The sequence below is a fragment of the Cnephaeus nilssonii genome, assembly GCF_951640355.1.
Source record: "Cnephaeus nilssonii genome assembly, chromosome: 1".
Taxonomy (NCBI): Eukaryota; Metazoa; Chordata; class Mammalia; order Chiroptera; family Vespertilionidae; genus Cnephaeus; species Cnephaeus nilssonii.
The window spans coordinates 54,948,475-54,961,354 of NC_137072.1; the positions used below are offsets into that span (position 1 = coordinate 54,948,475).

At 39.0% G+C, this 12,880-nt stretch overlaps 1 protein-coding gene across 1 annotated transcript in view; it reads right to left on the reverse strand.

Moving 5' to 3' along the window:
- BMPR1B (bone morphogenetic protein receptor type 1B) overlaps positions 1 to 12,880 on the reverse strand; it is a 383,487-nt gene that overhangs the window by 157,679 nt on the left and 212,928 nt on the right. The window contains exon 3 of the mRNA XM_079800103.1: positions 1,840 to 1,934. The gene's annotated coding sequence lies outside the window, so the exon portion shown is untranslated. The remainder of the gene's footprint in view (positions 1 to 1,839; positions 1,935 to 12,880) is intronic.

Consider the following 12,880-nt stretch of genomic DNA (forward strand, 5'->3'; position numbering starts at 1 on the left):
GATGGAATAAAAATAACACCAATAAGAAAGGTATAAGAAAGCAATATCATATATTTATATGATGTATAAAGTGAATAAATAGAAGATACTGAATTAAGAACTGAACTTACAATCTTGATCATGAGATATTACCCAGAGGCAGTAGAAAATAAAAATTTAATTAAGAAATGCCTATTCTAGATCAATCATGGCTACATTTTCAAAATAAATATATTATTGTCAAAAATCTAAATCAAACTCATTAATAAACTGGTATGCAGAGCTTAAAAAAGTACAAAGAAAAAGCTTGATTCAGAAGCTAAAACAAGCATAAAATGAAGGTTAAAATATAGTTTCAATTTAGATATTAGATTAGCCTTAAAGCATTTCTGAATTAATAAAATTGATTTTAAAACATTTTGCATTACTTTAAAAATTATATGTGACTTTCAGAAGAGATGCTCTACAACACCGGGCCTTATTTCATGACATTCAGACCTGTTCCAGCTACTGCTCTGGATATGGTTTATCTCACTTGAGAATGAGCTGGCTCCTGTATGTTAGCCCTAACACAAACCTGTGCCAGAGTATTCGCTTTTCTTTGTATGTCTTTTGGCTCCCAGTCAAGTCGTACAGCAACTTTAATATTATTTTTGTTTTTAACTTAAATATGTAGTCCAGAAAATCCTTTTTTTAATTTATTGGGGTGACATTGGTTAATAAGATTATATAGGTTTCGAGTGCACATTTCTATGATACATGACCTGTATATTGTGTTGTATGCCCACCACCCAAAGTCAAATCCTTTGGAATTATGTAATCAACTGTAATGTATAACCTAACCTAAATTTTTTAAATAATCATGATAATGCTTATTTTCCACAATAAAAAAACTCACAGCCACAAGGAAGCTTTCAATACATCAGTAGATAAGTCTCATCAAGTGAACACCATACTTCCAGCAAAGCAACATAGTTACCTTCCAAGCTATGCATAGTAGATATAGAACATAGGCTTATCCATCCCATGAGTTTTCTAAATCAGACAATACATCAAAAACAACTTTTCTGTCCCCTTCAGCACCATTGCTCTTCATGTGAATCTGGGATATGCAAAGCAACGATGTTACATGAACATACTACAGCACTGAGCACACCAGAAGCGTGTGTAAAAGTGCTACGTGTGATGAATGGAAAAAACAAACCATGAATGTGTAGAGCAAGGGATGTTAAGCTAACGTCTTTAGTAGAGAACTGCCTTTTGTAAGAACCAATCTCACAAGTCATTGGACAAGCTGAGAAACTCTCCCACATGCTGAGTCTTTTGCCCCTTGGATTAAGGAGACTGTTTCTAGTTTCCACCACTCGGTTCTCTCTATTCCCACAAGGACCATTATTTCACTCTGGTGCACTGTCAGAGGGACGTGAGCGTGTACATTTTGACAAGGTCTACTTCATCTTCACATGTTCACCTGACTTTCCCCCTATTCCATTTCTAGACCACAGGCTACTGAAATGTACTAATATTCATGGTTTAAATCTGGTAGAAAGCAAACAGGAATTTATCACTAGGAAGACTACAAGTTTGACAGAATGAAGAAACAGAAACTTGCTGATAGGACACACCATGAAATTGATGTCCTATTCTCACCGCCCACGTTATTTAAGCGTGTTATGAATGCACACAGCATTCTTAAGGACAGTACACAAAGCTACACTCCACCAAGAACAGGCTCCAACAGCAGGCAGCCCCCCTCTTAGCGTTAACATGCTGCACAGCCCTATGCGTCCTGATGCAGAGCAGCCAACAGGGAGATGGAGTTTACGAGTAAAAGCGAGACTGAGCTGGCTAATTACTTACCTTCTCACTTAGGGCAGGCTGGCTCGTCTAACTTTTTGTTTCCTCTCTTGTCATAGCTCAGCGGCAAACGGTTATGATTCAGCAGAGGTTTGAACCTGACAGTTAAAAAGAACTTTTTTAATTTAAAAAAACATTAGAAATGAACGTCCCCCTGCACGGCAGTCTTGCTTTCCTTGCCCTCTGTGTGCGTGTCTCTCGTTTTCTCTCTTTGCAAGGCAAGCTACGTAGTGGTCTATAAATATTGACCCTGACACTTGCTCAGGGCTTTACTTGCTCATGGCACAGGTCTGTGTTACTGAACACCGTGGTAATGCGCAGGCAAAGTTCTCAGCTGCTCAGACAAAGCTGGGGATTGGCTCACTACCCAGCAACCCTGTGCCTGCCTGGAAATACCATTTTCCTGCCAGCTTTACAGATGCTATGGGCCTTTCCTGAGGCCCAAATCAGGCACAGAAGGGCAATTATGAGGTTTGTCTCAAGAAATCGTTTTCCTCAAGCAGGTGGAAAGAAGTGGGGGCTGGGCACAGTGGAAGACAAGAAAGGAAATACCGCCTTTGTTTTGGCCAAACAACATAATCTCAAACCCTTTATAAAAGTCAGACCTAAATATCATTCAATCAAGCTTCACAAAACTGAATTACTACAATTTCTACATATTGTGAATGAGCAAAAGATACAGAAAAGCATTTTCTGCCATAGTTGTTAATGCTCCTCATAGAAAAAGGCTGCGTTTTTTAGTTCAAAATCCTCATGAGTAATGGAACACAAAGAAATATTTCAACCTCAATAAATTCATTTCCAGAATTATAGAAATGCACTGGAAAGTATAATATTAATAAAGATCAAATTATGTATTTGGTGAAAAAAGCTAAAACATAACTCAAATTATATGAATCAACATATTGTATTAACTACTACTAGATTTTTAATCATGAGAATTATAATTATTTTACTTTATATATTTTTCAGATTAAGGATAAACTCCAAGCCATGATGTTTGTAGGTGATATGAACAAGGTCAGCATTACACACGTATACCACATACAATATCCACAGTAGGAATGATTAGAAAATAAATCGAGGTCATATTTTTTTTCTTTTAGCCAAGAATAAACATATGTTTGCTTTATTAAAATTTCCTCCCTTGGTTAAATTCACAATAAATGCAACATTAGAAATAACTTGGTCACTAACTCATTTTATAATTGAGAAAATGGGCTCCCAGGCTGGTTAACTTCCCATGGTCACAAGGCAAGTTTGCCGCAGAGTTAAATCCAGAGTCCTTCCCTTATTGCTCACAATGGTGTGCTCCTTCTAGCACAAGAGTGGTTCTCAAATTCATTTTTAAGTTCAAAATCCTATCTTCATGTGAAATCTTACTGAAACCTTACCATAGCCAGAAAAATAACTAGCATAAAACAAAAATAGCCTTTTACAGTTTAACTGACCCAAAAAAGAGTTGTGCACAAGAATTAACTTTCTAACAATTAAAATCTACTCTGCCTTGTTTCATTTCAATAATTAATATTTATCCAATAAATTAAACTTATTACCAGGAGAAGTACACAGCCAGTTGCTGAAGAGACAAAGATAATATGTAGGTCCTACTCTTAGAGATCTTCCAGTCCAATTTCAGAGGCGAAAGAAAACCTAACTACAAAAAAAAATGTGTTCATGTAATAAGGGAGAGTAATGAGGGAGTATATGAAACACAGGCATCTGAGCCAATATGAAGTGAAGGTATAATAGGTAATTCTTCAATGGAGACTTCTGCATCTTAAAATATGAGTAGAAGGCAGTGAGGCAAAGAATAAGACAATAAAGACAAACAGGCATGGAAAAGCATGACATAGAACTTCAAATAGTTCTTGCTGGAGCATAGAATGTGAAGCAGAAAATACATTTTTTTTAAATGTTAAAGAATGCACTTCACTTACTCCTCTCCCTCTCCACAACCCCTGGAATCACTGGTCTTCTTACTGTCTCTACAGTTTTGCCTTGTTCTAAATGTCATGTAGTTGGAATCATACACTATCTAGCCTCTTCAGACTGGTTTCTTTTAGTTAGCAATTGAATGGATAGTTTTAATGGAGTCAATGTCCAAATTCTCTTCTACATAAACTCTTTATTAATATCTGGCTAACAGCGATGCTTTATTCACAACAATCTTTCTTCTACTTCACAGAAGAAAGGGGCACTCTCATCTATCCCAAATATCATTATGGTAGATTGCCCTGGGGTTATAGAAAATTTATAATTTTAAAATTTCAATTAATTCCTTACATTTTTGTTGAAGAGAAGTATGATAGAGAAACAGTTCAAGACTTTTAACTACAAAAATATCACATAAAAATTCTATGAGGAAGTGAGATGGAAATACCGGTCAAGAAAATAAAATAGTAATGTAAATTTTTCAGCTTTTAACAGAAGAGTCTATTCATTATTATTTAAATGAATAATGGTTTTATTAAATTACTGTGGATTTAGATTCCATTGAGTATTCTTAAAATAGTTGATACAGGTTTTATTTTAAAATGTCAATAGTTCCAATAGGGTAGAAATTAAATTCTTTGCAAGTACATATTTTACCACAGGTGAAAAATTGTAGATGTTAACTTGGTAATGTGTGAGTGGTTACATAGTTTTTCAAAATTCCTTTAAAGGTATGTGAACAAAAATAGTTGAGGACTGCTAGCCTACTGTATAAAACCCAAGTTTTTAACCTGGAATATAAAACTTTTCATCACCTTTCTCCCTCTAAGGAGATTTTAGGGCAGTGAAACTATTCTGTGTGAGAGTGTAATGGTAGGTACGTGACATTATGCATTTAGCAAAATCCTAGAACTGTACCACACAAAGAGAGAGCCCCCAATGAAAACTATGGACTTTAATTAAATCTTTCTCTTGTCTTTCTGAAGCATGTGTCTAGAGAGAAGCATTATAATTTATTGAGCAATTACCACCTAACAGGAGCATAAGAAATATATTCTCTAACTAAATACAATCCTGACAAGCAGGTATGCCTTTGCTTTTTGAAGATGGAGCAAATGAGGCTTAGAGTTATTAAGGGGCTTGTCTGAAATCATATAACTAATGAACAGTAGATATGAAATTCAGCCCAAACCTGACAAGACTACAGTACCACATACTGCCTTTATATTAGTCATTTAAATAAGATAGAGGTTGCCCAGGCCAGGCAAGGAAGTGGATTCAACAGTACCCTAACAAAATCAGAAGGAATAAAAAGATTCTTCCTGCATTTCTTCAAGGAACTGGAAGAATTTTAATACTGAGTGTTAAATGGTAGCACAAAGAAGAGGCTAACAAATTAATCAGTGGAAACCAGTGGACAAAATTAAAGTAAGTGATATGCCCTATTAAGAAGAACTTAAAGGGTTTTATCTTCAAATTCAAATGAAGAGAAAGGAACACATCAAGAATCAAAAGTGTGAAGACTCAATATTGTCAAAATATCAGTTCTTCCACATTTTATCTATAGATTCAATGCAATTCCAATCAAAATTCCAGGAAGTTATTTTGTGGAAATAAACCCATACTAAAGTTTATATAAAGAGGCAAAAAACTCAGAATAGCCAGTGCAATATTGAAGAAGAACAACAAACTTGGAGGATGACACTAACAGACATCAAGACTTACTACAGTTGTCAGGCCAGCGTGGCTCAGTAGTTGAGCACTGACTATGAACCAGGTGGTCATGGTTCAATTCCCGGTCAGGGCTCATGCCCGGGTTTCGGGCTTGATCCCCAGTAGGGAGCGTGCAGAAGGCAGCTGATCAAGGAATCTCTCTCATCATTGATGTTTCTATCTCTCTCTCCCTCTTCCTTCCTCACTGAAATCAATAAAAAAATATTTTTTAAAAACTTACTACAATAATCAAGATAGTGTGGTGCGGGGGAAAAACAGACAAATAGCTGAATGGAAGAGAACAGAGAGCCCAGAAATAGGCTCACATAAATATAGTCAACTGATCTTTGACAAAGGAGCAAAGACAATATAATGGAGCAAAGATAATCTTTTCAACAAATGGTGCTGAACAACTGGACCATCCATATGCAAAATACTGAATCAAGAGAAAGATCTTATACCCCTCCCAAAAATTAACTCAAAATGTATTGAAAAACCTAAATGTAAAATGCAACACTATAAAACTCCTAGGTAATGTTGGAGAAAACCTAAATGACTTGGGTATGGCAATGAATATTGAAATATAACACCAAAGGCACAATCCATGAAAGAAATAATTGATAAGGTGGTTTCATTAAAATTAAAAATTTCACCTCTGCAGAAGACAATTTTAAAAGAATGAGAAGACAGCCCTGGCCAGTTTGGCTCAGTGGATAGAACGTTGGATGGGCTGAAGAGTCCCAGGTCCAATTTTGGTCAAGGGCATGCACCTCGGTTGCTGGCTAGATCCCTGGCCCTGATCAGGAGGCAATTTATTGATGTCTCTCTCACAATGGATGATTCTCTCTCTGTGTCTCTCCCCCTCCCTTCCATTTTCTCTGAGAGAGAGAGAGAGAGAGAGAGAGAGAGAGAGAGAGAGAGAATATGAGAAGACAAGCCATAGACTGTGAGAAAATAGTTGCAAAAGACACATCTGATAAAGGACTGTTACCCAAAATTTACAAAGAACTCCTAAAACTCAACAATAAGAAAACCAACAGACCATTTTAAAAAATGAGCCAAAGACCTTAAGAGACACCTCACCAAAGAAAATGTACAGATGGCAAATAAGTATATGAAACGATGTTCCATATCACATGTCATCAGGGAAATGAAAGTTAAAACGACAATGAGATACCACCAGACACCTATTGGAATAGCCAAAATCTGGAACACTGACAACACCAAATGCTAGGAAGGATGCAGAAAAACAGGAACTTTCGGATGTTTACGGCAGCTCTATTCATAACTGCCAAAACTTGGAAGCAATCAAGATGTCCTTCAGTAGGTGGATAAATAAACTGTGGCACAGCCAAACAATGGAATGCTATTCAGCACTAAGAAGAAATGAGCTATCAAGCCATAAAGATGTGGAGGAAACTTAAGTGCATTTTAGTAAGTGAAGGAAGCCAATCTGAAAAGGATACATACTATAATTTCACCTATTGCACGTTCTAGAAAAGACAAAGCTATGGCAATAGTAAAAAGATCAGGATTTGTAGGGGATGGGGATGAGAGGGATAAGTAGGCAAAGCACAGAGGGTTCTTAGAGCAGTGAAATACTCTGTATGCCGCTATAATAATGGATACATGAAATTACGTATGTGTCCAAACCCACAGACTGTATACCACGAAAGTGAACCTTAAACTATGAACTTCGGGTGATAATGATGTGTCAGTGTAGGCCCGTCAATTGCAACAAATGTACCATTCTGGTGGGAAACACTGACAATAATGATTATACATGTGTGAGGGCAGAGAACGTATGGGAAAATTCTACTTTCCTTTCAATTTTGCTGTGAACCTAAACTTCTCTAAAAAAACAAGTCTTTAAAAAGTCAGAAGGCTTCTCCTTATGGTAGCTGGGTCTTTGCCAAGGCAGAGTTATATAGAAAGAAGGAACAACTTGGAAGATAAATTTAGTCTTTAATGGGATGAACTTGATGTATCTGCTATAACCAAGCATATATGTACAGAAATCATTAAAAATATATTGATCCATAATACAGGAGAGAGAAAGACTATACCAACTCAGTAGCCTTCTATTCTAGTTTTGGGACTGGCAACCAATATAAGCGATTCTCAACACTGAAACCAAAGTAATCACTTAAAAAAATACACTCAGATAATATTCACCTCCTACTCAAAATCTTACCTGCTTCCCATTTTGTTCAAAGTAAAAGCTCAACTTCTCATCTATACTAATAAAAGGGTAATATGCTAATTAGACCAGATGTCTTCCAGACATCCTTCCTGAAATAGATGGGCCCGGGAGAAGCCTCCTGCCCATGGTCCTGGGTGCCAGTGGCTGCAGCCCAGGAGAAGCCACCCACCATCGGTCCTGGGTGCCTGTGCCTGTGGCCAGCCCGGGCAAAACCAGCCCGGGGCCTGGGTGCCTGTGGCCGACCATAGGGAGGGGAGCCCAGGTCCCGGGTTCCTGTGGCCGGCCGGAGGAGGGAAGCCTGGGTCCCAGGTGCAGGGCCGAGGCAGAGTTAGTTAAGGGCAATCAGGCAGGCAGGCAGAGGGGTTAGGGGCGATCAGGCAGGCAGGCAGGCAGGCAGGCGAGCGGTTAGGAGCCAGCGGTCCCAGATTGTGAGAGGCATGTCCAACTGCCGATTTAGGCTCGATCCCCCTAAACCGGCAGTCGGACATCCCCCGAGGGGTCCCGGATTGGATAGCGTGCAGGCTGGGCTGAGGGACCCCCACCCCCACCCCCCATGCACGAATTTCATGCACCGGGCCTCTAGTAATACATAAAGCCCTACTCCATCTGCCCCCTCATTATGTCTCTGACAGCATCGACTACACCCCCTCATTTTCTCATCTCCAGCCCGAATGTCCTTCTATTATTCCTTAATGTACCTGACAAGTTTGCCCTTCATGGTTTTCAGCTTGCTGTTCCTGTACTGGCATGTTCTCTTGCAGACAGCTTCAGGGCTCACTCCTTCACTTCCTTCAGGTCCCCGTTCAAATACCTTCAAGTGAATCCTACCACTACCATACTATTCCAAATGACAAACTTCCTTATTTACTATTTAACTAGAGGCCCAGTGCATGAAATTAGTGCATGGGAGGGTGGGGGGGTGTCCCTCAACCCAGCCTGCACCCTCTCCAATCTGGGACCCCTTGAGGGATGTCCAACTGCGCGTTTAGGCCTGATCCCAATCCTAAACGGGCAGTCGGACATCCCTCTCACAATCCAGGACTGCTGGCTCCCAACCGCTCGCCTGCCTGCCTACCTGATTGCCCCTAACCATTTCTGCCTGCCAGCCTGATCACCCCCTAACCACTCCCCTGCCAGCCCGATTGCCCCTAATGCCCTCCCCTGCTGGCCTGTTCACCCCCAACTGCCCTCCCCTGCTGGCCTGGTCACCTCTAATTGCCCTTCCCTGTCAGCCCAGTAACCCCTAACTGTCCTCCCCTGCAGGCATGGTCCCTCCCAACTGCCCTCTCCTGTAGGCCTGGTCCCCCCCCAACTGCCCTCCCCTGCTGGCCTGGTCACCCCTAACTGCCCTCCCCTGAAGGCCTGGTCTCTCCCAACTGCCCTCCCCTGCCAGCCATCTTGTGGTGGCCATCTTGTGTCCACATGGGGGCGGCCATCTTTGACCACATGGGGGGCGGCCATCTTGTGTGTTGGAGTGATGGTCAATTTGCATATTACCTCTTTATTAGATAGGATTATTAGATAGGATTATTATTGCCTGTCTCTCCCAACAGAATGTAAGTTCAGTGACAGCACAGATTTCATGTGCCTAAACTGAGTCTTACACACAATAAACACCCAATAACTGTGTGTTCTATAAAAAACTTAGAGATCTGTGAGCCACTGGCCAACATAGGTGGTTCCTAAAGACAAGAGGTCTCTCAGCGACAGAATGGATAATGAAAAGTAACCTAAACCCAGCATTTAAAAGGTGAGTCAAGAAAGAGAAACCCACAAAGACTGTAAAACAACTATATGTGTAAGTAGGAGCAGGATGAGAACATGAGAAAATGAATGAGGATGGGGTATTCAGGAAGGAGTGGTCAACAATGACGAATGCCACAGAAAGATCAAATTGGAAAGGGATTGAAAACAGCCCATTAAACATAACACTCACCAAGCACTGTGATTCTAAATATCTGAGCTGCATATTTTAAAAGTATGAACTGTAGCATATTACAAATTACATTTCAACAAAGCATGTATTTAAAAAGATAGAAAGAGAGCAATGGTGGCTGATCTGTTTCCATTGGTGTTGAGAGGTAAGCAAGTGAAGTGAGACAGAGAATAAAATCTCGCTTTCACAGTTCGGCAGGACGAAAAGAGAAAGAGAAAGGTAACAACCTATAACCACAAACAGATAAAACACCAACAACTCACTACAGTATCGAGGTGAAGTGTTTTAAAGTCAAGCTGACTTGAGTTTTGTTTGTCTCAGTTACATAAATTATATAACCTTAGTTTCCTCATCAATAAAATGGGTTTACTATTACTTCCTATGTCACTGAGTATCAGTAGTCCATTTCTTTTCATTTTTGAACTAGAGGCCCGGTGCATGAAATTCGTGCACTGGGGTGGGGGGGTCCCTAAGCCCGGCCTGCGCCCTTTCACAGTCCAGGAGCCCTCGGGGAATGTCCGACTGATGGCACCCTCCACCACCACTGCGCTCGCCAGCCGTGAGCCCGGCTTCTGGCTGAGCGATGCTCTCCCTGTGGGAGTGCACTGACCACCAGGGGCCAGCTCCTGCATTGAGTGTCTGCCCCTTGGTGGTCAGTGCGCGTCATAGCGACTGGTCGTTCCACCGTTCAGTCGATTTGCATATTAGCCTTTTATTACATAGGATAATATTTTATTGTATAGATATGCCACATTTTACTTATCCATTCATCAGCTGATGGACATTTGGGTTGTTTCCACTTTTGAGCTACTATAAATAATGCTGCTATGAACTTTCATGTACAAGGTTTTATGTGACCATATGTTTTCATTATGCTTGGATAAATGCCTAGGAGTAAAATTGCTAGGTAATATAGTAATTTTATGTTTAGCATTTTAAAGAACTGTGAAACTGTTTTTCCAAAGTAGCTGCATCATTTTATATCCCTACCAGCAATGTATGAGGGTTCCAATTTCTCCACATCCTTCAAACACCTGTAATTACTTGTCTTTTTTATTACAGCAATACTGGTGAATATAAAGTAGAATCTCATTGTGGTTTTAATTTGCATTACCCTAATGACTAATAATGTTGAACATTTTTCAAGTACTTATTTGCCTTTTGGCTATTTACTCTTCACTTCCACTGAATATAATTTCAGAAAATCCTAGGACCAAATAAAACTTAGAACATATTTTTAAGGGCCAGCTTGTTGTACCTGGCATAGATATAGCCACTCACTTGTTAGCTGAAGAAATGATTAAACTAATAAACAAATAAAATATCAGAATTTAAAAATTGTTGACTTATTACTATATTGTTTGTTTTTTAACTAACCATTTGAATTTTAATGCAATTTCAATAGAAAGTAAGAGAAACTTTCCAAAAGAAAAGAAACTTTTAAAAAATATAATTACCAAGAAAATCTGCTAATCCTTTGTTTAGTATGATGGTAAATATCTACATTAGTATTTTTAGTCTGGTAATACTAAGTTCTCTATCAGATCAATGTTTGGAAACAAGAATTGTAATCCAGTTACCCATTAATATTTTCATTTAGTGCTTCCTTGAAGGTAGAGGTGAAAAAAGCAAAATATTGATTAAGTAGTGAATGATTTTTTAAATGTTGTTGACAAACTTAATCAGATGTGAATACTACAGATTTACCCACCATTATAAATAACGAGACACTCCTCAGGGGCAAATGGGTACAGGAAAATATTAGTAACCCAAGCTGGTCGTCATGTTTCAGAAAGACCTGAGGGGATATGTGGCTTTCAGTGGAAATGACTGAGGAGAAAAGAAAACTGACTCTACAATGGTCTGTTTTCTCCTTGTTTTTTCCTCCATGGGCCTACTGCTAGTCACATCATATACAGAGTCACTTACCTTTAACTCTAAGGCTTTTTGTTCTCAAGTAATAAATCCTTTGGGCTCTCAGGACCCACAGGAAAATCATACACAAGTCTACTAGCCTTTACTGCTGCCAGTACCCATGATTAGTTTGAGAAGTATTGACTGTAGAGTTAATAAATAGGTGATTTGTTCTTCTCAACTAGAACAATGTTGTATATAAATTGAAAGAAGAAAAATACTAAATAAGAAAGCCATAGCAAAGACTGGATGTCTTTTTTAACTTTCATTTTGCATTGTACCAACTAGCACCAAACTAAATAAAACATTTTATCATTTATAAGTAGGAATTGTTCTGAAATCCATAGTGTATAGAACACATATAACCAGAATCAATAACAAAGCTCAATTATGTTTAATAAAATAAGGTGATATAAAGAGTGAAAAGCATCAGGAATATCAAGTTACTTTTATAGGACAGTTGTTGCTAAATGGACTTACATCAAAACTATACAAGTGCCTCTTCACGCTTAATAATATCTGAGTTCCCAGCTACGTATCAGTATTTTCATTTGTTTTGCTCTTACAACCACACACATATTTATATACTACTAAAGATCATATCAAAAAGTGTTTTTAATATAGCAAATAAATATTTGCAATATAACATCAAGCATTTCCTACTTTTAAAAAAGTGTACAATTCTTAAAATCATCATATAAATTTAATACCAATTTCTGAAAATGAAGGAATTAATTTTAATTTAAATTTTTTTTTCAATATTTTATTGATTTTTTACAGAGAGGAAGGGAGAGGGACAGAGAGTTAGAAACATCGACCAGCTGCCTCCTGCACACCTCCCACTGGGGATGTGCCCGCAACCAAGGTACATGCCCTTGACCGGAATCGAACCCGGGACCCTTCAGTCCGCAGGCCGACGCTCTATCCACTGAGCCAAACCGGTTTTGGCTTAATTTAAATTTTGCTACCATCACTCTAAAATGGAAATTAGGTTAAATCTCTGGGACAATAAGAATCTTTATGATGAGAATTTTTAATTCCATTAATCTCTGAGTAGATTTCTTTCATCCTAAACATGTAGCTGAACTCTTTTTTCTTCTTTTTTTATTGTTTAACGTATTACAAATAGTAGTACATATGTCTCCTTTCCCCCCCCCCCCCAATTGACCTTCCCCCAGCCTCCCCTACGCCCCCCCCAGCACATGCCCTCACCCCACTCCCAGTGTCTTGCATCCATTGGTTATGCTTATATGCATGCATACATGTCCTTCGGTTGATCTCTTACCTCCCTCCCCCCAACCCTCCCCAGACTTCCCGCTGTCCTTTGACAGTCTGTTTGATGC